A 24,503-nucleotide genomic window follows, 5' to 3' on the forward strand; every position below is an offset into this window, starting at 1 on the left:
CTTTAGCTCATATTTGTTTAAATATGATCCTGAAGTAATGAACCAAATTTAGTTTCTTTACAGTTTTCCATCACATTTCAAGAGTACGTGTTTTTAACAGGAACTTTTGTCTGTACAAAAGTATTCATGTTATGTGAGTGTATGTATTTAGGCAATTATTTTTTCAATTACATACCTCAAAAGTTAAATTTGTCATTCATATTCAAACCAAACTTGGGAACATTATATCATGCTAAGCCATTTATTGCTAATTAACACTGGCTTCTAAGTGCCATTTGAGGTTCTAGTTCTCACGTGACTGTTTTCCAAACCTGATGGTATCACTGATTTAAGAAGTACAATTACAAGCCAGTCAACCAAACATGCAAACTCTTCTTCCTCCCCCCGCCATTAACTTAATTGCTACACAACATGCTTCGCTGTAACATCTGACTAGTATATTATAATTATTTTCCAAGTTCAGAGAAAACCGAGTTCAGACTAAAGAGATGAAAGTGTGCTGCTATTCCTGTGCCTGGGAACGGTTAGCTGGACAAGCCATGTTTCTTGCTGCAAGACAATCTAGGTGAAGTCTGAATTGTAGCGCTTTTTTTTTTTTAATTGAAGTCTGCATCTTCAGAATACTGCTTTTCCAGATGGTCTTTTGGATGGCTGGCTAAACTGAGGAGGTGTTCAGTCCCAGGCTAACATAGGTAAGCTTCAGGAATTAGTGTTTCTGCAGTTATGAACTGATCAATGTCTCTTTTGTTTTCAAAGTACTAGCTGTTTAAGGCCAAGTGTCACTCAGTGGTGATTATGCTATTTAATTGTCTAATGTAACCTTTACTTGTGAGCTGCTCTAGGTAGGCTCTGTGACACTTGTTCAGCACAGCAGCAAATGCTGAATGTGGATTGTTACTGGCTTTAGTCTGTGCCCAATCTGAGCTAACCTCGTGTATCCTTAGAATTGCATCTCAACGGAGCTACGTGATCGTCAGTACCATTATTACATTAACTTATCTACATACACAAAATGAAAAACAAATTTTTGTTTCCTTTTTATTAATGCTTTTGCTGTGAGGATTTGTGCATGAGATGGGCATTCTCTTGCAAGTGCTTGACTCTTTTATGAGTGACTTCCTTCTGTAACAAAGTGCTTAGTAACGCGTATGCGCTAAACCAGAAAGAAAGAGGTGGAAATATTAGTCTGACCAGTAGGCAGTTACCTTTGTAGAAAGACTTGCAAGCAGAAGTGACCGATAAAACCTACATTTTCAGACATTTAAAGTATTGTGTGCAGATAGTAACATAAGAGTCTACGTTGCAATGCACTGAAGGTGGCTGTGTTCTTCTGGTCTAGAAACCAGAACTGTATTTGGAATGGATTTTAGGTTGGTGACGTTTGTAAGCTGAGTATTAATAGTAATATGTGTTCATGGTACTGGTCTTCGACTAAGCAGTGGCATCTGTGCACATCTTGTATGTGTGATGTTTTCATGATTCCATATTTTTTCATTAGTCATGATGACTGACAGATTATATAGTTTTTTTTTTTTTAATGAACTCGAATACTTGAAGAAAAAAGTCTTCCTATATGTTTTTGCACTTAGGATGTTTTTGATGCCTCTTGAACAGATATAATCATGTCTTTTAATTACTTTATTAAATAATGTCTTATTTTGTCAATGTGATATTTAGCACTACAAAAATAGCATATTTAAATGAATATGTCTTGTGTGATGAGATCGATAGTTTCTTTATCTCCTCCATTTTTAACCTGTGACTTCTTACGTTGAACAGTAGAGCACTTTGTCATCTGTTATTGTATGTGCATGTTTGTTTATTGTAGGTTTGTTACTTTCAAATTTCCTACAAACGTGAGTGCCTGAAAATAAATCTTTTGCTAATCTGGAAATGTGATATGCAAAGGGAACGCTCTCCAGCCTCCAGAGAAGGTCAGCAAAGTACCATTGAGACATAAAGTAATCTGTGGTCTGGGTCATGCTGAAAGCTCTTATTGATATGAGATTAGTCTCAATGGAGATGTCCGGCTGTCACATGTTCATCATACAGATTGAGAGCAGGGAGATCAGCTCAGAGTTGGGTCAGAGGGAGAGAGGGCTGAGGCAGAGATGCCTCCTATACTGCAGAGACTGAGGATATGAAGGGAGCTAATGCTTCATAAGCTATGCTGATTAAAAATTGCAAAGCTTGTTAGATGTAGGATGCTCTGTTCACTGCTCATGGGACAAGCAAGCCGTTAATTAAGGTAAGGGCATTGTTCTTCAGAAACAGATTTTGGAAGTTTTGTTTATTGTGTATGTGCTTTTTTTTTTTTTTTTAAGTGCAGTTTGCTCCTTTGCTATTGGAAAAAATTGGCTGCTGCGTAACATAGTATTGTCAGAAAAATAACTGGAATGTAAAAATGCCTTTGAACTCAGGATGGATTTGTTTTTGCTTCCCAGGCAGTCAGCATCAGTGTTTTTGAACAAAAGGGAGGAGGCTGATTACTGAAAGGTTTCCTGTTCTTGTGGATAAGAAGCTTTGAAAGAGAAACAGGAAACAGAAATTCTCACAAATAATTAGTATTCTGCTTCGTTTTGTGACATTCTGTACAAATTGTAAATGAAGCGGCAATAAGTATCTGCAGAGCACAGCGGGCTGGGCAGAGTATCTTGAAGCACTTCCATGGGGGAAAAAGAACGGCCAAGAATGCAGAATTATGCAAAGTACTTCTCCTGTATTGGACTTGTGTGCGTGAAAGAACTTGATGTGGGATGTGTTGACGGGTGTACATGCCCGTCCCTACAGAAGATAAAAGAAAGGCTGAGCTTTATGTATGGAAAAAGCATATGTATGTGTTTGTATTGGGCGGGGGAGAAGTTTTTACTTAGGTTTAGTATTTTACATGTCTTATGTAAAAGATCAAATGTAAATGCCCAAATAAGGGCATTATGTAAAATGCCCTTATTTGAAGAAAGCAGCTTTATTGCTGTTTGGGGAACATGGCACATATTTACAGTGTTCCTGAAAGACTAGTTGCTGGACTAGCCTCTCCTCTCTTGCAAGGCATTTAGATCTCACCCCTTCCTCTCCCAAATGCATATACACAAACAGGCACACACTCATAAACAAGAAAGGCTTCTCCAGAGGAAGCAGCTGTGAACACACAGTTGCTCAAGCAACTCATAGCTGTGGCTGGAATTTATCTTGAAAGGATTAAAAGAGGAAAGAATTGCACAAGACAGATGGGAGACTGGCAGAGTCGTTCTGCTGGTTAGTGGGTTAGTAGATTGCTACGTGCCTCCTGTGAGCTTTAAGTCATTCATCCCTCTGTTTCATGCTGTAAGTATGTAAGGGAGAGTGGAAGACTGGCAGTCAGAAGTACAACTCCGGGTAAAAAAACCAAAACTATGCACTAAGGTGAGTTTATTGATATTCTGCCCCCTCCCCCCCCCTCCGCCCCCAAATAGTATGGAGCAGTCGTTATTTCCTGTTGTGGCTCTGTAGGCAGGAGGGCAGAACACTAAGGCATCTTTATTTTTAAGTCTGTATTTCCCTGGCCTTACTCCTACACCTTTATTTTGCTTAAACTGTATGCTACAGTTAACTCACCAGGATTTGCTACGTTTTTCTTGACTTGCTGCCTTCTCTTTGTGGTACTGAGAAGTTTGGCAAGGTTGGCTGCTAGGGAAGAAGGGGGGAAGGGCGAGGCAGGCAAGGAGGTGGGGGTAGGGAAGGACAAGTTAGCAGAGGAAAATCTTTTGAGCGTTTCTGTTGTGCAGACAACTCGTGCTGTAAGGAGCTGTGTGCTGGGGACAGCCCTTGACTCTGGCCGTGCGTGCTGGCTACAGTGCTGAGAATGAGAGATTCAGGTAAGGCAGCAAGAAAGCAGATGGTTGTTAGCTGGATGGGATTTTTATGCTGTCCCTCTCCCACCCCGTCCATTACATCCCTCCCCTTGCCTTGTTGGGGGTCTTTCCCTGCTTTGTAATGGACCCTGGGACAAATATCTAGGAAGACTTCAGACAGATGCCAACCTGTGTGAACAGAACATAACTCTTTTTATAGATGTTAACATCAGACAGCTGGATAATAAATGTTTTCATCTTACTTTTTTAACCTCTGCGCGATCTTAACTGGGAGACGCAGCAACTTAAAGCATGATTCTGATTTTTCACTGCACTAATTACCTTCTGTTTATATGAACATGAGAGTAAATAATTAGCTCACTGAATATCTCTGAATGGCTTAGGAGCAGTCATATAAATTGTAAATTCTCTCTCTGTCGTGTGTCAAGATTTTATAGCAAAGGTAACTGTAGAATACATTGAGCGAGAAAGTTTTAGTATTGTTGGTGGCGGTGGGGGTAATTAAGGGGCTTGGGAATAAAGATTTTGGACACCTGAGAGATTGGGAGTGGGGGCTTCACTGAAAGAACTGAAAGAGCTCTCATATTGGAAACGCAAGATTAATTATATGGTTGAGCTGACCATTGTAAACCTTGAAAATAAGAAAGCATTTTGACTCTGTGAGAAGGTTCAGTCAGTGAAGAACAGAGAGAGTTACAGGAGAACTTTGTACTCTTAAAACAAACAAACAAACAAACAAACACTCATGTCACAGTAAATCTGTTCTTCTCTTTGATCTGAAAGCTTTTCCATAGCTTTTAATCACTACCAGCCCTGTTGTAAGTTTAAAAAGGCAGAAACAGTTAACAAGCTTATTTTATATAAAACGTTCAGGAAAATTTTGCTGCAGTTATGTAGTGGAAATAAATTTAATATTTTGAATTCCTTATGTAAAAATGCCAGATCCTTTTTAATAACTATTTACTGAATTCTGCATTTGAGTTTTATTATTATTTGCAGTGAATGTGGTGTTCAGAGCACTTTAGAATGGCTTCGTTTTACCTGAATTTAAAGATTTTGTACCACCCTGTTTTCATTGAGATTATTCTCGTATTGCCAAGTGGAAATATGGAAAGGTGATCAGTGCAAGAATAGACCTGTTTTCAATTATCAATTCTTTTAATTTATGTCACTACATTTATTGCAAGGTCAAGTGCAAGTTCTCTGCAGATTATATTGTAATGTGAACCTACCTGGCAGCACAGAAGAGCCAGAGACAAATAAAAAGAAAGAGGTAATACTTGATTACAGTAATCAGTAGCGTTTGGACCACCCATCTGAATATGCAGTATTTGAGTGAAACTTAATTTCTGCGTATTTATACCTATCTTCATTGTAAGGTTTTTTGGCTGAGACTTCGTAGCTTTGTTCTATGTGCAGCAGGGCCTATGCACACACCAGTGTATTGTAACAGATAATGGTAGTAAAGGTTTCTGATTAAAAAGCACATATATATATATATTTTTTTTTACATTAAGCATTTCCTCTTTGATCTTAATGTTTGTATAGCGGCTACCATTATGGCCTTAGCCTGCTTCCACTTCTTTGTATACATTAGATTCTTCTAATTGAAGACAGAACAAACCTCACTGTTTCGCTCTTGTGCTTGCTAATATAGGGAAGTCTTGGCAGCCTGTGATGCACTTGCTTTTTCCCCATACCGTGAGAAAGGGTGCACAGGGCAATGTTTAAGAAGTTGTCAAGGCTCCTGGAACCTTCTCTGGTTCAGGGCTGCTCTGACAGCCACAGAGCTCATGAGGATTGGAGCGGGGGTGGGAAAGGGAGGAACTGTAAGTAATTTGATCAAGCACAAGTAGTACTCACTACCAAGTCCAGAACCAAGAGGGTAGAGAAGAGCAGTTCATTTCACCCTCTACTTCCCTCTATAGATTAGGAGCAATGAATGTGTCGGTGGTACATCCAGGATTGCTTCTAAACCTGTCTTTACTTTGAGTTGGCCAGCCCTTCTGGAGATGCTGCAAACACGACTTCTGTTCTGCTGTATAGCTGTTATTTGCTTTGGGAGGCTGAGAAAAGGCAGGAAGGATTTATGTTACAGGATCTCTTCTCCGTTCACTTTCCTGTGTCTTAGCTACCTTCCTGTTGCTGAGGAAGCTGGGAGCGTGCTATGCCCAAAACATGCTCCTGGGAAATTCCAAGAATCTTTTCTTTTTTTGCCTCCCAAAGACTGTATAGCAAAGGTTTAAAAAAAATTTTTTTTAATAAATATTTTTTTTGTCCTGGCTGTTTTCTCAAGTGTGAAGGCTTTGCAACAGTTAGGATATGAGAAAGGTGTACAGTAGCCTTTCCTCTCCCTGTGCGTTTCTTTGACATCAACCAAGCAACATGACAAACAGTTGTTGATTTGTTTTATGTCTAGCTTACTGCTTTGTTGGTGCAGTCTTTCCCAACCATGTGGGTTTTTCTTTTCCACTTCCTTTAGCTTTTGGAGGTGCCTCAGCTGGTTCAGATTAGCATTGCATCCAACCCCTATGAATCAGCATACACCAAAACTTCACACCCAGGGAAAAAGCCACCATCTGTCTTTTTGTTATATTCCTTTTCCTCCTATTAAAGGAGGCGCTTTCCTAACTCCGAATAACAATGAGAGTCAGGATGGATGCAGGGCCTTTTGCTGCCGTGGACTTTGAGATGTCACATTCACTATTAATCACTTTATTATTAAATCAGTTCTCCACCTCGCAGCAGCAGTGACAGAAGTACAAAACTATGTTTCAGTTTCTTCATTGCTATCACGAGGGCAGCAGTAGCATCGACAGGACTCGGGTATTTTTATTTTTACCAGTACGTTGTCTAATACTGTTTACTCTTAGAAGATGATGTGGTGCAGATTACCCCAGCCTGATACAGTAGGGAATAAGGAATAATTTTATATTCCATGCAGAATACTTCAATGACTATGTGACTTTTTTTTCTTGCTTCTTCTGAAATGTTGGCTTTTAATCAAAACTGAAGACAGCACCCCAGACCCGATAGGTTGCTTTTCTGATCCAGCGTGGCAAACCTCTATTTCTAGCCAAAATGTATGCATTATTGCTGTTTTCACAGACCTGTTCTCCCATCCCTTTCTTGCTGTGTAATGCTCTATGGCAAACGAAACGATGAGAGCTAGTCTTTGGGGTCTAATTGTTCAGCCATGTCCACGGGCCTTCCTCTTGTGCGTTCTTCCTCTTCCTTGTTTGAACTCCTTGCATATTTTACAGCTGCCATGGGGTCACCTCGTTTGTAGCTGGGGAAGCAGGCAGAGAGAGACATCTTGATGCTCTTGCTCACTCCCATGCTCTCTCTGTCTGTCATTAACACCCCCAACTCAGTTGTTTGCACAGCCTCTCACTCAGAAGTTAAATTTCACTTCCCTGTCGGCTGGACGCTGTAGGTAGCGAAAGCTGTTAGAGGCCAAGAGTGTGAGGCCACCAAGCAGCAGCACACTTGCCCTGTTCTCATTAGGGTCACCATTCTGCATATCAGAGTTTAGGTACTCTATCTATTTTTACACCATTAATTTTCAGGATCAAACTTGGGGAAATCTGTCACAGTCCTACTTATCTGACAGCTTTTTCTCTCCCTGAGGGGATGGCTTCTGCAATACAGAAAGAGGGGCAAAAATAAGCCATTTCCCAAGGAACTACATGAAGACCCAAATAAAACACCTGTGAAGGCAAGATCTTCGAGAACTTGCATGCCAAGTATGATCTTTTTAAAACAATACAGCAATTAAACTTCAGATAGGAGAAGTCGTAGAGAGACGGGTAGACTGAGACCAGTATAGAAAGATGTTACTGTTAAAGTGAGACTTGGAGGAAAGGTGGAGGAAGGCGGGAGAGGGCAATTTGTCTCCTTGAAGGTGAGAGACTGTGCTGAGTGAAATGGGCCTGTAGGAAAGAAGCTGGTAGGTGTAACAAAAGAGAAATGTGGATGTTAAGGAGGAAGCGTCATCCAAGAAATGAAAGCGGGGGAGTGCGTGTGTGTGAAGGAGATGGATGGTACAACAGAATGAAATGGAAGCCAGTTCTGTTGTATTAAGAGCCTGTACAGGGAGGACAGCCACACGTTATGGCTAAGAGGAACAGAGCCAGTGGAGAAGTTTGCAGCCGAGGGGTTCTGTGGGCTGATATGTGAAGACAACAGCATTTTTCCATGATGTTTTAGGTATCCTGAGTCAAGATGACCAAAGCACAGAGCAGGTATTTAGCCACAGAGAAAGGTGCTGGAGAGAAAGAAATGACAAGCTACAGGAAGAATCTCACTGTGAAACAAGCAGAGTTAGCTCTTCGGTCCTGCTGAGAGGTGTTGACAAAAGGATGCTTTCCCACTCCGGTGGAAATGGAGATCAGGCAAAGGGAGAGATCACTCACGCGTTCCTTACTAGTGAGGGGAGCCAGCACAAAGAGGAGGCACAAATAGCACAGTGGGATGTGGTGGAGATTCCAAACACCATGCAGATGGGAAGCAGCAGTAGATATTTATGGGGGTATATGAAGGCACAAGTGCACATTGAAAAGAAGGTGATAGCAATGAATTCAATTTAAAAGAAGGTGAGACCCACTGAGGTTCCTGATGACTCCTGAAGGACAGTCTTCAGGACCGAGGGGGAAAAAAAAGGTGTTTCCTTGAAGCACCTCAGTTGAGAGAGGGTTTTTTTTCTGCTCTAAGTATTTCAGAAGGGTGTCGCTAATGCTGGTGACAGTGTTTGTCCCCTTCTCTTTATCCTGCAACCTATTTGATTGCTGCTGGTGATTTGACTTGATTAATGTTGCATTTTGAAACTGAGAGCCAGCCCCATATGCACATACAAACACACATCATGTATGCTAGGGGAGGGTGGGAGAGAGGGCATTTTCTACCCACAAAAAAGATTGTAACACGGCAGCAAAAGGCCTGTCCGTTGGCAGCATTTATCTAAGGCAGCTGCTAGTTTGTGGTGAAGGTTGTGTGGCTGATTCTTGTGGAAGACTGCTGCTAATCAGGAATTAGAAGAAGTCATTAAAAAAGAAAAAGAAAAGAAAAAAACTAAGAAAGTCTTTTCACACTCTGCTGCCCCTGCTGTTTTTGTCATTTAGAAGACAAAAGTTTTTGAAGTTAGTGAGGCAGATGTTACCAGTTTCCTTAATATTCTATTTCCTAAGGAAATGTGGTGATGTAAAGTTACTGGTGTCTTCCTGGAACCTATTTGGTGATAATTGCTTATGTTCAAGGCAGTTTGACATGATCAGAGTAATCAAGGTCCTGAGTGGCCTAGTGGGGAAGTATCCCAGCTTCAGTAGGAAATTCTGGACTGAATGGTTTTTCAGCCCTCAGTGCCTTGAGGCATCTCTGGGGAGAGCACGGCATCTTACAAGCCTTTGAAATTTGTCCTCTTCCAGGACTTTTCTTTGAAAACTGGTTTCTGTTTCACTGTCGCCTCCAGGTGTTAAGGCAACCCTTCTGATAGCTGCTACTCCATATAGAAGAGATTTCAGAACTTCGTCTAACCCATCTCTGTCCTGAGGTTGTGATTTTGTCCAGGGACCGGGGTTTAGTCATGAAATCTGCTCTTGCTTCCTAAACAGTTAGCTTGGTTTCCTATGTGTTTTGACAGTTAGCTTTGCCATCATTTTTTGTCTAGATTTTTCTTTGCTTAGAGCTTCCCTAAAGAACTGAGGTTTCATCTTTCAGAATCTGGAAGAAATTTTATGGCCGTGGCCTTTCTGACAGCTTTCACTCCAGTAGAAGGAACCTTTGGGATGTGGTAAAACTGATTTCAGATGAGTTCTGAAAGGCGACAGTGCCTGTGACCCCTTTGTGCAGTTATACCTGTAAGTCATTTTGTGTTCCGGCCATTGTAGAACAAGAAACAGATTGGCATTTGATGATTTTCCAAGTTGCTTCTCTCTGAAATTAGTTCTGCATTAGGCAGACCTGCAGAGGCAAACCTTATTTTTGTTGCACTGGAACAGAGCCAACATGAGCGCAGCAAAGTCAAAATCATTTATTCAGAAGCAAACTCCCCTCCTTTTTTTGTAAAGCTATTTTTAGGCAGTTGTTGAAGTCTCCTCCTCTGGCACAGAGCGTTTTTCTGTGTTTCACTGAGTTACATAACCTCTCACTTGCATGGGAAACTTCATCGACATTGTTCTAATTTAACAAGCTGAATTCAAGCATCTCTTTAGAATTTAAATTTAGGTAGATTTCTTTAAAATGTTGTTAGATTTAGTTACTTCCCCCTTGTGCTAATTCTGGCCTCTTTGTCATTCTTGTTGTTTTAATCACACATTGGAATGAGCCTTAAAAGTATATTTGGAAGAAGAGAGAGGGTCCAGATTTTGTAAAGAAAATGTATTCTTTCCCCTGGCAAAACATTGGATTGCTTAGTGCTGTAGAGCATTCTGAGGACGTCTTCTGTGACGAGCCAGATATAACATTAACCCAAAGAAAGATTAGAAGAACGCCAATCAAAAGTATCCTAAGCTATCCAGTTAATGGTTTTACATGCTTTCCAGCAATGTAATTGATTTATGAAAATATGACTACTGAAATGAATTTAGGCATGCAGTGGCCTACACATGAGAGGTTGTAATACAACAATAATGATCTGTTGGTATACATGTAATCACGCTGGTAAGTTTAGTTTCTGCTAAAGTTCTAAGTTAAGTTTCGTAGGGCATTTAGGAAGAGAATAATTCTTTTTCTCTTTTCTCCTTTTTTGCTTTCATATACACTTCCCATGCTCTAAAGACGAGATCAAGAGGATTAAACGCAAGCACAATTGTTAAAGGCATCATAAAACGCTAGCTGTGGTAAAGGGCTCATAGGTTATTTGCTCGTCTGTTGCTGTTAATACAGAATTGCTCTCTACAGTATGTTTTAGGGCTTTTTCCAACTCTCCAGCATGTTTTAAATAATGGAATTTCCAAAATGTCTCTTGGCTGACTGTTCCTACTGAAAGAAATCTTAGACAAATTTCATAATACGCATCCCTTTCTTCCCTAACTAAATTGTTGTGGGCCAAAATGCATTTCCTCCTTGGGTATGTATCCCAAGGAATAGCTGTGTCATTAGCTGCCCCTGTTGAGTTACCGTTTACCCAGATTATGCATTCAGCTTCGCATGTGTACCTCAGAGATGCGCAGACCCTGTTGTGGTGAGCGTGGCGTTTGAGAGTAGGTAGACAGATACACAAAGCAATCAGGTCAGTGACTTTATGCTTTTTATTGTGTTTTCTGAATTCTCCTCAGTACGTCAGTCCCTCCTTGGTGTTGAATTTCTCAGGAATATTTCTCATGTTCCAGGTGGCTTACCTGAGCTGCACAAACAAGAGCAGTCATCTCCTTGACTCCCTAACAAGATCCCTTTCTGCCAGGAGTTCAAGACACGCTTCTTTCTGCTGCTCTTTCGCTTCCTCTCTCTGCCTCCTCCAGGGCCCTCCTGCATGTTAACTCTTTGTGTAATATATCCCCCTCCCAGCTTATATTATCTGACCTTTTTCCAAATTCAATTTAATTTCCAAACCATCTGCTGCAGGTCCTTTGTATTATTTCTCCATCTTCACTGGTGTTTCCAGCACCACCCAGTTTGCTCTCATTTGCAGATGTTGTTGTTTCATTGTTGGTTCCCTTTTACCTTTAATGAGGAAGCTGGAGAAGATAGGCGTGATCAGTTAATGCCTCTGCATAACTCAGTACCTTGTTTGTTTACTGTGCCGAGGTGGTGTTTGTGTTTAAGTTAATTAAATTTTAAATCAAATTTTCCTGAGACAATGTCTACTTCAATATAAAATTCCTACTGTGACTGCAGCATCTGGAGGGGTTTTTGTAATAAAGTGGTGGTAGGGGAATGGAAGTGAAGCCACTTTCTGCTGTAGCCTTTTCCCATTTGTTACTGGAGTTTGCATAAAGGTGGTTGGGAAGAATTTTTCAGGGTTACTTTCTGATTATTTTTTCTTTTATCAGCTGGGTATTATTGGTGAAGCTATTTGGCTAATAAATGAAAGCCATGGTGTTTTTAAAACCATTGTGCTTTATACTCCACATCAAGTGGGAAGGCACAGAATGGTAGTTGCAGAAGCACTCGCCCTGTGAGGAGCGGCTGAAGGATGGGGCTGTTCAGCCTGGAGCAGGGGCAGCTTCAGGGGGACTTAAAAGCAGCCCCCAGCACCCGGCAGGGTGGTTACTGGGGAGACAGAGACAGGCTCTTACTGAGGTGCATGATGGGAGGATGAGAGACAGGAGGCATAAATTGAAAAGGAAGGTTCCAACTGAATATATGGGAAAAAAAACTTTTTTGACATGTGGGTGGTCAAGCCAGGAGAGCAGGTTGCCCAGGGAGGTTGTGTAGCCTCTGTCCGTGGAGATTTTTCAAGACCCGGCTGGACAAAAAGCCCCGAGCAACCTGATTTGAATGCAGTGCCGACCCTGCTGAGAGCAGGAGGTTGGACTAGAGACCTCCCATCTGCCTGGAATGGTTCTACAGTTCTGGGCCACTCATCAGGCCTAGGCTGCTGCTGACGTTGCAGATTACTCATGCCTCAGTATTTGTTTCCCTGCTTAAATAAAAATAAGCACATTCAATTAGCTGTAGTTTCATAAGTCTTTTAAAATCTAAGTTGCATCTCCAAGTATTCTTCTTATGTAAACTAACAGGATTTTTTTTTTTAATCTACTGATAGGTGCTTTGTAAAGAACTAATTTGCTTTTCTTTTAAAATGAAGGTAAGAACGCTCTTTGTCAGCTGGTCCTGTATTTCCATGATGTCTGATAACACAGTGCATTACTATGATTAATTTATAATAGAAAACAGGGCATTCTAAAACATCTGCAAGGCTTGCATGAATTGTGAGCAAGTTGGAACTAACATAAGCTATATGTATTATTTCAGTTCCCATCTGACATCCTGCTCTCTTATCTATAAATAGCGTACCCCTTTACATATTCTATTCTGAGCACTGCTGCTCAGTGTAGCTTGTGTGCATCTTAGTTCTTTTTTCCATATCTTTAAATAATAGAATTGGCATGGAAGCTTTATTTATTTATATTGTTCCTCTGCATTATAGCTGCTGCTTTAAAATATTTTAGTTATAGGATGATGATCTGTAATTTTTTTTTTTTTTTTTTTTTGGGTACGGGGAGGCTGCATAAGCTCTTCTTGTTTCTCTGTTCAGCACAGATTGAAGTATCTTAACTGCAATACCTACTATACAATTTGCAAAATAAGTGTTACCGAATTGTAATGTCTGCAATAGAAAAACTCATTTCCATATTCATTGCAGTGTAACAATAATAGTTTTTCTTTCTTTCCCTCATTGTTTTGCTTTGAACAGATACAATCATTGGTGTGTTTGTGGTTTTATGTGAATGAAAGGTCTTTTCCCAATCACCATTGCAGGACAGCCTTGTTAATTCTCATGTTCCTAATCTAAAAGACAGTATTTGTTACCAAAACCCTGGCAAATGTCACCACACTTTTAATTAAAACAAAAAAAGTGAGTACTGACTTGAGAGTTTATCAGTTTCTGTCAACTAATCATTTTAATATCAATATTGTGCATAATTCGTGCACAGCAGAATAAGATAGTAAGCAATATTAGCACTGTGCTGTGCTTGCCAAAATAAATTCATAAAATACATTGGGGGACAAGATGGTTGAATGATTAGAGCGCTGGTCTGGCAAATGAAACACCTGGCTTCTAGTGCCAGGTCTGCCATTCTCTCTGATGTTTGCAAAAAAAAAGTAATCTCATTTATTCCTGTCTGTGGAGAGAAATACCATTCCCACTTCTGTAAAGCATTTATATAGTGCTTCTCACCTAGATTTCCAGATATTCCTACTTTTGTTTTCTCACTCAGCCTAGGAAATCCCAGGGATCTTTACCCAGTAGCATATAGTATTTGCGAGCTCTGATTCAGAAGAGCTGGCTGTCTGTGATGAGCTTCCCCACTCCTTGTTTAAACAAATACGGCAGTTTCTAGATGTAGTGCTATTGTCTATGTGAGGTGGAAGGTCAGACTAAATGACCTGGCCTTCAAGTCTATGAAATTACCTGGGGTTTATTGTATTTTATTTTGTTATGTAACATGGAAACTGCCTCAGTTAAATGCCACGACGCTATTTTGTTTTTACTTAGCTGAGAGACTTGGATGAAGGATGATTGAGGACTTTCTCTTAAAAGCTCTGCCCATATCATCATTTCAAAAAAATGGATTAGAAGATCATAATGTAATTCTGTTGAGCGAGGCCATGTGAGCCTCACCCTGGACGTGGAAGAGACTCGCTGATCTGTCCGTCTGCTTGCCTGCATGGGGAGAAAGCGGATGGAACGGATTCAGAAGTGGGTGATTCAGAGCGCGCAAGAGAAACAGCTCCATCCCACGTGCAAAGATTAGAAACCCAAGATCAGCCCAGTTAGAAATTAAACTGCAATGTGTAAGGCCTGCTGGGATTTCCGAGCGCCGGAACATTCCCATCTGTGTACGCTCTGCTTCTGGCTGTGGAGTGGGTTGAGGCAGACAGCGTGGTTGATTCTCACAGCTTCCGTAATTTTTTTTGGCAGTTCAAATCTGCCCACTGATAGCCACATAGCTGAGCATGTAAAACAAAACCTATTTTTCCATTGGCTGGTTCTGTAGCATTTGTATCTCCTGCAGTATATTGTCACAGTTCTGGGATATGGGATAAGGCTGGAACTGTGGGAACCTTTAAGTCTGCCTGTCAGTAGCATCGGAAAAATGTGCAAGAGTTGCACGGAAAGATGTTTATGTTTAAATGTAATGTTCTTGCCTAGAGCCATCTGGTTTGTACTGTCCTTGAATTCTTTTCCAGATCTCTCTCTTATTTTCTGATTTTGTAAGAGAGTGGAACATTTGCTATTAATTAGAAAAGAAAAGCCCTTAATGTCCCTACTCAAGGAAAACAGCTAACTTAAATCTCAGGAAACTCCAGTATATTAACTCAGAGCAGGGTGGTCTAACTGGCAGCGCAGCATACAGAACAAGTCCACGCAGCCTGCCATTGTAAGCTGAGAGAAGGGGAAGAGGCTGTAGGGGCAGCATGTGAAGCTCTGCTGCTGAACGTCTCTTTAGGTGCCTGTGCACAGCAGGCACCTGACAGCTGTATGGAAGCTATAGGCTGCTGTTGCTGCTTCCTCACACAGCAGGGATGAGAAGGTGGAGCTGGAGATGCCACAGTATGGCTGGTGAGCTGCACTCAAATACTGAATTATATAGCCAGCTGCTTCTACCTGCACAGGTGTCATGGAAACCTTCTGTCACCACTGGAAAGTTTGGACCCCTGTGACTCAGAAAAGGCTCTGCTGGTCTCAGTACCCAAGTGTTCAATGTCTAGGGATTGCTCTGTGGACTCCAGATGCTGCAGGCATGTTTCCTCCAACATGGAAATAGTAGAGCCTCTGATAGGATTACATGGAAGAGGAAACACTGATGCTGATAGTCCGTTGCTAGAATGGAAGGACTTAAGCCAAGCACAAGGCTGCCTATTCTGTGACTGTTCCCAGAGCAAGGAGGCGAGCAGGAGGAGAGGCGCGTGCATTTGGTTGACCAGTGTTCAGTCTGAGTGCGTTGTGTGGTTGGTGCTTCTACATAGGTAGGCACTTTGTGCTTTGCTCCTTCTACTTAAATGAGAACTGTGGGGCTTGTTTCAAGCCTGGCAATTTTTAAATAGTAGTTTTATGTGTAATTCACTCTGAGTCCATTTAAGGGCAAATTGAAACTTTAGAAAATCAATTTAGATACCTGAGGCTTAGCTATGCAGGAGAAGTAGCCTATGGTACCTTCTTTTGTAGATTCTGAGCACAGACAAAAAGCTCTTTGGTTACTTTTCGTTACTTGAAAATGGACTAAGCTAAATGGGGGTTGGGGACAGGAAGACTACTTATTGTAGAGTAAGAATATCCACATTAAAAATTAATATCAGTTTAATTAATGTTAGGTTTCCTAAACTATCACCTTTTTATGTCTGATTTATCTCAGCAGTATGTTGAAAGCTTTGTTTCACATCCTCTTCTGTTTTTTCTGAAATGTACTGGCATGTGATTTGGCTGTTAGTGGTGTTCCGGCTAAGCTAAATCATGGAGTGGTCTTATATGGAAGACAGTCCAAAATTTTGACCAAGTTTATTCAAGAAAGCTGAAATGACAAGTTACATTTTAATATTGTGCCTCTTTTCTAGCATTAACACATTTTAGACTTGGCCTTCAAGAAAAAAAAAGATCTAGGGAATAAATATGAAAATATTATTCTGAGAATTATTGTAAGTCACTTTATTGGAATCTTTGCAGAAGGTCCATCTGTCTCTTGAGGACAAGATCTGCGTGTCTTGGTGAAAAGAAGTGTTCAATAGTAAAGTGCTCAATGTGTTTTCGTTTGATTTGGGGTATGGAGCTGGGTGCAGTACTTCTGCTTAGGTACCTTTTAGAGAAAGATATAAACACAAGATTTTAAAACTTTGTGCATGAAGCTAGCATTGATTGTAATGGAAGGTTGGCAGAAACTCAGTTATCTCTATACTGCTAAATCTGATCCTTGTTACAAAGTGTTGGTTGGTTGTTTTTTTAATTTTTTTAATGTCCCTTACATTTGGTAACAACTATTTCTGGAGACAGGATTTGAGAGTTTGGGCAAGGTATCTGGAGCTGCTGAGTGTACTGCTTCTTGCTGTGTACTGAGCATTGCAGCCAAAATAGGCAAAAACGTTGCCTGCAAATTGAGACCATATTAATTGCTCCCTGCAATTAGGTAAATAGCTGCCTCTGCACGTAACAGAAGGAGGGAGAGGGTTAATGAGGGACTAACTCCCTCCTTAGAGGGACCGCAGAGCTGATTGGAAACAGCTGCTGGAAGTGCTGGGCCTAGACGAGCAGGGTAGTGCAGGCAGTGCAGGCACGGTGCTGCTGTGGGGAGGCCTCAGAGCAACAGCCTCGCAGCCAGCTCAGTGAAGAGACGCAAGGAAAAGACTGATAAGGGAAGAAGGTAGGAGCAATCCAGAAAAGAAACAAAGGGCAGACAAAAGTGTCCCCAGCCTGGAGCCCCCGAGGGATGTGAAATGGTAACTGAGGCCCAATAGGCTGACAGGAGTTCAGGCTGGAATGGCAGACTGAGAAAGGGATGCAGCCCCCTGAATACCCTTACCCTTTCTGTGTGAACGTTAAGACTTAAAATTATGTCAGCATCGTATAAAGTAGGGGTAGCCTAGGCATTAAAACTGCATAGCTCTGTTAATGGGATGCTCAGCTGGGCTGGCTGGCTCTGTTGAAGTGTGAGGAAACGTTACCCAGGAGGGACGCTGAGTATACGTGGCTGTGTTTCTCTGGAGCTGAGCTAGCTCTCCAGAGCTGGGTATTCCTGATGGCACTTATTAAAACGTGGCGTGTGGTTCATTGAAGTCTGCAACACAAGAGTCAAGTTAGCGAAAATTATTTATGGTATGAATGACTCAGATAATTGTCACATCTGCTCTGTAACATGGCGTTTTTACCTAGAAGTTGGCTTCCCTCTCTTTCTATACCTGTCGTGTATTTAGATATGCATCCTGCCTGCAGTTTGAACTGATGTTTGCTTCTGTGGCTGAGGATATTGGTTAAAGGCCAAACAATGCTTTAGCTTAAGCTGGAGCCTATCCACTTTGTAGAGAGGAAGCTGCTAATGCCCTTCCCGTTGTGTTCCCCTAAAGACAAAAACTTTTTCCTGCGATTGATGAAGTCAGCTGAGCAGAATAAAAACCTTAGAACTTATCAGCACAAAAAACCATGGAATATGCCCCAGAGATATACTTGGGAACATAGGGATTGCTTATATATGGGCTGAATGGACCCAAATGTTCATGTAGCAGATGCCAGTGATGTAATATATCCTTAGCTTGAGCGTGCCAACAGCAAAGAATGGTTAGCCCTGTCCTGCTAGGCAGTCAAGCACTGTCCTCCAGGGCTGTGATATGTATCAAGCACCAGTACTGTAAAACTAGAATGCTCCAAAGAAAGGCCGAAGGGAAAGAGAGCCTTCTGAACGAGGAGTAAATAGATTACGGCCTTTCAGCCTGATACGATAAGGGGGAGAAAGGAGTATGTGTTTTGAGACAGCGTTATAAATTCATGAGTGATTGGGAGAACGTCAGTAGGGAAACGGTTGTCCTTGAGTTGCAGAACACTGAAATCATTACCAGAGGAGCATTGCAAATGTGTGCCCCGTTCTCACACTTCTTTTTCCACTTTTGTTATTGTCCGCTCTCAGCAGGAGGATACTGGGCCGTCAGCCTGTGGTCTGGCCTGACGCAGTGCTGCTTAATATGCTGCTTGAAGTGGGAAACTACTGTAAGAGGGGAAAAAATGGGGTCCTGTGTTTTGACTGGTGTTTTTTTGGTTAGGTTGAAGTGGTTACTGCTTCACTGTTAGAATTATTTTAAAGCTAATGCTTTTAATATATCAAGATTTTAGGGGGCACAGAAGGTATTTCTGGGAATATACGTTAAGATAATACAGCAGTGTAACTCCACCTGAATTGTGAAGTATCGCATTGCAGAAGTGGTGAAACCGTGGAGAACTGAAAAGTAGACTTTCACTTTCGTTCTGCCAAATTATTTGAGTAATAAGCCATCAGCTAATGAATAAACAAATGAGAATGCTATGTGCGTGAGGAACCCTCTGTGAACAGTTGTACATGGGGAAGGTTTAGCTTTGGTATCAGCAAACATTTGGGCCTACAGAGTGTACAGGGGTGAAAAATAAGCCGTGTGTTAAATGGATTAATGCAGTGTTGATCCCTTTCTGTCAGGACAATTAACATGAGTAAAATGTTTGCTCTACTTTAAACAGATAAGGGAGTACTGTATTGTGTTCATCTGAAGATTAATGTTCCTATATGTGCAGCAGAGAGCACATGATTTATTTCCTGAACATTATGTAGATTTATAGCTGTGCCAGTTACTGCTGGAAAGCTCTTTATGAACCATGTTCACAGTGAGTCTTTTTTGTTATATGTTTAGTGAAAGAGGTCGTAAGAAGGATGCAGACATTTTGAAGTGTTAAGTGGGATGTTTGTGACATGTACAATGCCTTTAAATTATACATTTTGACTTGTCATGACCCCTGATTTTCTTTTATATGTGTACATGTGTGTGCATGCATCTGTTATATAAATATAAAGCATGTATTTTATTCAGTGCTTAAGAAGTAACTTCCTTTGGTGTCCTGACTTCCTTAGAGAATTAGTGATGTTTTTGTGTTATTATTTGATGATTTAAAACAAAGATTACACTCAAGGAGAGATTGACAACCTCATGGGGTGTGTGCTTTCTGTGGGACCGTGCTCTAGTTGCGTTTACAAGTATGCAACTCTTGTTTATTTAATAGGATTGCATGGGTGAAATACAGGCTTGAATTTGGCATTCAGAGCCTAAGATAAGGAATGAACCTGCCTTGTGCTCAGCAGAGACAGAACGATGCAAATATTATGCATATAGAACTCAAAATGTTAAGAGCAGTTTTTACTTTTAATTTTTGTTTGACTGAAGCTTTGAACTTTTCTAATTATGAACTTCTATAATTTAATTTATTAAGTGCAATTAAATTTTGAGAATGTTTGCACCAATTAATACTGAAGATTAATTGTCCATTAGACACTCTAAAACATTTAAATCTTAACTTCTGTTTTCTGAGAAATTGCAGGGAAGAAGTCATAGAAAATGCCTAGCCTTAAACAAAATACATGGTAGTCTGGAGTAGAGAAGATAATTTTTCTATTTGCAGAAATTTCACCTTACAAATTTTTTTATACTCTTTTCTCTTATTGAACAAGGCATTTTTTTCACATTAAAAAAAGCATCCTCATTTGAAGAACTGTATCTCATTTGCCGTGTCCCTACGTCTGAACTTACGATACAAAAGGACAAAAAAGATGTTATTGTTGAAGTGGTTATGAGAAACAGATTAAACCTTGTACTAGAATTTGCAAGAGAACTTTTCCCACCCGTGACTTGTGCAGACAGAGCCGTGAGCTGGACTGGAATTCTACTCATGACGTTTATGAGTGACACTTAGCTTGACTAGCTTCAGATTTGTTTTCAGTTCCTGGTTAATTGTACCTTTGAATGACTTTGGATGCTGTCTTTGCAAATCACTATCAGTAGTTGACTAGTATGACTTTGTCATATTACGGAGACTTGGTTCTCTGCTAATTTTACAGCAGCTTGCTTTCAGATTTGGAGAAGCGCACAAAAAAAAGTGTCTGAGAAAAATTACCGCCTGAACAAGATGCTATGCCTGATGCTAAATGCCAAGATATCATGTTGGTTTATTAGTCCGGTGCACAATGAAAGAAAATACTTCTCCTGAATAGAATAATATATCTAGGTGTTACTGAAATACAAAAAACTATTTGCGTAAGTTCCTGTTCACTGAACAGATTGAAGTGTGCCAGCGGTAGTCTCTGTGCAGCTTGCGCATGCTAGTGCGGTTGATAATGAACAGTTATTAACGTTTGGTTTTGACCTTTTCAGTTTGTACACTGGAGGTTGCAATGCTTAAAGTCTGAGCATTACAGTGCCTGAAAAAGAAAAATACCTTGATGCGGTTTTATTTCTTTCAAAAAGCCTGTTTCACAACTGCTACCGTGCTCGGCTTCTTTCTGAAGGTAGTTGAGGCAGGAAAAGAGTCTGGGGCATCATACAGAAATCTTGAATGAGATTTTCTGATAGTTAGCATCAGATATGCCATGCAAATAACTGGTATGAATTAGAGGGAGACAAGGTGTTGCAGGGCATTTGCAGTTTCTCTGTTCTTCAACTCACTGCTTTGGTCTGATAGAAAACTACTGTTTTTCACTAATGCATTTTTTTAAAATACATTTTTCCTGAAGGAGAAAGAGATTTTTTTAATGGAATACTTCAATGAAAAATTTATTTCCAATGAGTTATACCATAGAGAGTGAAAACTTACTTGGATAGACCTATGGACTTTCTATCTGGAGAGAGAAGAAAATTTGTTAGGGTAGAATTTAGAAGTTGTGCTTGATAATTTTTCTTAACTCCTGTTTAACATGCTGTCATCTGGAAATGAGGATAGTTATTTATCTAAACGTAAAAAGCAAGTGCTAGTTGCAAACATACTAAAAAACAGCTAAACAGTGCTTTTTGGTTTTTTGCTGCAAGAAAGCTCCTCTAACAACGTTGCAGTAGCTGCTGTTCTGAACCTCTTTCCAACAAACCCATCTCAAAAGCTGAATCATCACAGACTCTTAATCAGCGCTGTATTGTGCGACAGTGATAATTTTCTATCCAATTTGTTAAAAGTGTTTTTTTTGTTTTTGTTTTTGTTTTTTTTTTACTAATAACATCCAGTGCAGCAGGTGTAGAACTCAGCAGAAGAAATGTGAACTCTCCCATAATTTGCCATCTAACTGTAAAGCTTTTGGCAAAATCAGCCAGCTTTTCCCTCGTGTATAGACCAGGTAATAAGAAAAAGTAGGCAATGCTAGATGCAGGACTTTCGAAGTCTGAAAGTACTGAAGTATGTTGTTTACACATAAAATAACTCAAATATAACAAATTTTTACAGAGGTTTATCGTATGTGACTAGAGAGAAATTATAGAAGCTTTTCTTGCAGGAACTAAAATTATAGCATAGGTAATTTTTCTGCCTAAGGATTTGCATTAAACAAGTGTGAAGAAGTAAATTCCCCTTGGGGAAGTTGCTCATTCAAATTTGAACTGGTTTGATGGTAAGGACTGCCAGAAAACAAGAACTGAAATCTGCTTAAAACAACACGACGGATCTAGGGGATAGATCCTTGTGCTGAGAATTGACCTAGAACAGTGAGATGCTGGCCTGGGAACGCAGCATTAACAAGTTTTGACATTTACTGCCAGGAATGTGTCTTAACAGTGGATAATACCTGGTAAACCTTACATAAGTTGAATGTTGCTTATAGTACATTACCTTTCTAACATGCATTTAAAAAAAATACAGCTTTCTTGCAAGTTAGGTGGTCACTGGTTAACTGTGTCTCCCTGGAGAATGTGTAAGTGGTGGGTTGAATTGCAGGTGCCGGTAGCAAAGGCAGCGCTGGGAAGAATTGCCATCAAAATTGCTGTGAAGAGAGGCCAGCTGGTGGCCTGAGATGTGTGGAGAAGGAATACGAACCCTTTGGAAATGCAGCTAACCTCAGAACAATGAGCATAGGTAAAGAGAAAAACTGAACTGAAGGTAAATTGTTTTTTTGAGCATGCAAGCATGCTTCTCCAGAGGATTTTGTTGCCACAGCTGGAGACTCTAAACTTGTTTAGCTGTTTGTGAAGGATTGCTTGAGAGTTGCAGTTTTGGAAGCTACAGTATAGACAGTCTGGTAAAGCACTTCAGGGCATGAGCTGATCAAGAATCAGAAAGATATTTTCTTCCTAAAGATTTTGAACCGTTGGGCAAGTACCTTGTAGGGGCACTAGCTGTTTGGGGGCTTGGGGGGCTTTGTTTGTTTGTTTGTTTTCCCCTTTTTTTCTTCTGAAGCGTCAGATTTTGGTTTATGCCGGAAGCAGAGGGCCAGATATGGTGGATTACTGATTCCACCTGTCAGGACAAGTTTTGTCTCTCTAAATTTACAGTCACAGCAGATCATATAGGTCGTTCTTGAGACAAAGATCCTTATGTCACTGTAAGTACAGCTTTTTTGCTGTACTTGTTTGCAGTCTTATCTTTGGAAGTCAGAATTAATTTCCTGTTTGAGAGGTTTTGAAAAGAGCACAAGATCCATGGAATATCTTTTCTATTTTGTTATTATTTAATTAGCATAGTAAGTCGTATCTCTTTTTTGAGTGGCTCTCACATGATTGGCAGTCTCCTTTTCGAAAGATCTGGATTGTTGTCTGTCAGAAGAGACTGGAGGTGAAGCAGCAAGTTAATGTGATGGATAAACAGTGGGGCTGTTAGAAAACAAGTCCATGTGCCTGAGCTTATAGTCTACCTGTGACAGCTGTTGTATCCAGCGGTAGGACATGGGTCACCTTCATGCTAAATGCGGAGGGTGACTTGAGCGCCTTCTTGGGATTAGTCTTCTGCTTCTTTCTTTCTCGAGGACAGTGGTATCCCTGTCCCATAGGTGATCTTTGCAAACTGGACGGGAACAGAGAAGGGAGCTTTGACATCCTGAGATGTGCTAGGAAGAAGGAGCTGCACTGAACCTCAGCATTCTCTCTCCTTCTCCCTTCATTTTCTTCAGTTGTTTTGGGAAGAAGGGGAGGATAGAAAGAAATAGGTCTGTTTCTTCTTTCTATCAATCCAAAGTGTTGAAAATAGAAAATGTGTCTTATTGAAGTTACATTGAGAACCCTCCCCTGTCGGTAACTGTAAGGAGGTGCGAATGTTAAATAAATGTTAATAAATTGATCAAATCCTGCTTAGCTAATAGTGTAGACATACCAAGCTCTCCCCATCTCATAATGGTGTTCAAATATCACTTTCTTATTTTGAATTACAGAAAGGCTCTTCTGCGGTTGCAGACTATAAAGGCTGAGACTGAGGTGATATGAAGACAGTGTTTTGTCCTAGCATGATCCCCCGGACCCCCATTTCCATCCCCTGCATTATTTTTACCTTGCTCCCCCCTCCTTTGGAGGGCACGAGCAGGGCTGAGCCTTCATACGCCGTGCAAGAGCGTGGCAAGAGGGTGTCAGGGTGGCCGTGTGGGCTGCCTTGCCATGGGATGAGTAACACTGTTAAGAATCCAGAAAGAATTAACTTTTCAAAATATAGTTGTTTCATCTAGATCTGTATCTCCAGCTTCAGACATTTCTGGCTTGGGTTACTTTCAGGTCATGTTTTTAGGCTTTTCTTCCCATGTCTGCTAAAATTTTCTTTCCCGTGAAGATGTGAGCATCTGTTGTTATAGAAATAGTCCTGAAGTCCAGCACTCAGATGTAGCCTAAGCATTAGTCCTGCCCTCAGGCAGGCTCATGAAGTGCAAATTAGCACCATGCTCCATTCATCAAGTGCGAATTGTCGAAGCAGTTTTTCAAAGGAAGATATTTTCCATGACTATGCCTTTTTTTGTTGTTTATGCTGTTCTAAAACTGATCCTACTCAATGTAATGTCAGTGCTAGCATTAGATTATCTGTTGCTTGACATTTTTGAACAACGTTGTAATGTACTTTAAAGCAAGTGCTCTATCTTTATCAAACGCTTCACTGTGATTAAGGCAGGAGTTAACGTTTAATTTTTTTTAAGAAATAGTTTGAAATAGACATAGTATGTGAAGTGCCTAGAAATGTTAATTTCCATTTAAAAAAAAAAAGTTAAAATTGTTTCTAAATAACAAACAGATTGAACACATCTGCACATTTTTCAAATTAAAACAAAATTTACCATATGAGCACTTGCTTCTTGATTTGCTAGAATTTGGGTGGCTCCATTCTGGCTTGTTTTGGCACATCATTTGTTTAATCCTGCACAAACATATGAAGTAACTGTCGAATGCCTAATATGACCTAGTTACTTTAGCAGGGTAGTTGCAAAATGTCCATTTCCTATGTCATTTAGAAAATTGATAGCTTTTTATATTAGCATGTAGCAGTTGTTTCAAACATAGTTTTAGGGCACGTTTGTAAGTGCAGCCAGCAATTCA

The 24,503-nt window shown here is 40.5% G+C and overlaps 1 protein-coding gene across 10 annotated transcripts in view; it reads left to right on the plus strand.

Annotated features, from left to right (window-relative positions):
• The window catches only part of LOC104150980 (MCC regulator of WNT signaling pathway), a 223,396-nt gene that overhangs the window by 121,614 nt on the left and 77,279 nt on the right, over positions 1–24,503 (plus strand). The gene's annotated exons all lie outside the window — the stretch shown is intronic.

The sequence above is a fragment of the Struthio camelus genome, chromosome Z (genome assembly GCF_040807025.1).
Source record: "Struthio camelus isolate bStrCam1 chromosome Z, bStrCam1.hap1, whole genome shotgun sequence".
NCBI classification, from domain to species: Eukaryota; Metazoa; Chordata; class Aves; order Struthioniformes; family Struthionidae; genus Struthio; species Struthio camelus.